The sequence below is a fragment of the Octopus bimaculoides genome, chromosome 14 (assembly GCF_001194135.2).
Source record: "Octopus bimaculoides isolate UCB-OBI-ISO-001 chromosome 14, ASM119413v2, whole genome shotgun sequence".
NCBI classification, from domain to species: Eukaryota; Metazoa; Mollusca; class Cephalopoda; order Octopoda; family Octopodidae; genus Octopus; species Octopus bimaculoides.
In genome coordinates, this window is record NC_068994.1 from 7566677 (window position 1) to 7567774 (window position 1098).

Sequence of the window (1098 nt, forward strand, 5' to 3'; positions counted from 1 at the left end):
GCGGTTTCTATTCCCAGACCAAGCGTTGTGAGTGTTTATTGAGCGAAAACACCTAAAGCTCCACGAGGCTCCCGCAGAGGATGGTGGCGAACCCTGCTGTACTCTTTCGCCACAATTTTCTCTCACTCTTACTTCCTGTTTCTGTTGTACCTGTATTTCAAAGGGGCCAGCCTCGTCACACTCTGTGTCACGCTGAATCTCCCCGAGAACTACATTAAGGGTACATATGTCTGTGGAGTACTCAGCCACTTGCACGTTAATTTCACGAGCAGGCTGTTCCGTTGATCGGATCAACTGGAACCCTCGACGTCGTAAGCGACGGAGTGCCAACCAACCAATTATACACACATCTCATGTCTGCATTCTTTAATATATGTGTGTGTGTGTATGTCTTTTATCTTTTACTTGTTTCAGTCATTCTGGGGTGCCACCTTGAAGGAATATTTAGCCACATGTATCCACCCTAATACTTTCTAAAATTTTTTTAAATTTTAAGCTTAATCCTTGTTCTATCAGTTACAGGGACACTAGTTATCAAGTGGTGGTGAGGGGCAAACATAGACGCGCACACACCACACACACACACACACACACACACACATATATATATATAACCTGGATTAACCAGGCTGTCTAGATTTTATTCTATTTAGCACAGGTTGAAAGCAGGCTAGAGATCTGATTGCTTCACTAGCTCGCTTTCAACCTGTGCTAACAGAGTAAAATAATAGGTGGTTTATAGAGCTTTTAGCATCTATTTCAAGCATTGTCAGTGTTCTTATTCATACCCTTGTACTATAATTATATCTATATAATTATATATCAGTATGTGTATGTGTGTGTGTCCAACGTACTATCTGGTAGCGTCCTAATCTCCAATGGTTTTTTCAAATAAATTATGCAATAACCTTCTCCAACTATAATTCTCATATTCGGTTAAAATGTCTTACGTTTAAGCTGGTTCCCCTGCATTTCCCTGAAGAGAAGATTACATTTTTAAGATCGCCAATTCCTATGGAAGGTATAATTTGTAATCTTCGAAACATATGTTGGAAATAAAAGTATGCAGTTAGCATATATATATATATATATATATAT

At 39.2% G+C, this 1098-nt stretch overlaps 1 protein-coding gene across 1 annotated transcript in view; it reads left to right on the plus strand.

The window, feature by feature from the left end:
* LOC106875035 (protein yippee-like 1) overlaps positions 1 to 1098 on the plus strand; it is a 7697-nt gene that overhangs the window by 4862 nt on the left and 1737 nt on the right. The gene's annotated exons all lie outside the window — the stretch shown is intronic.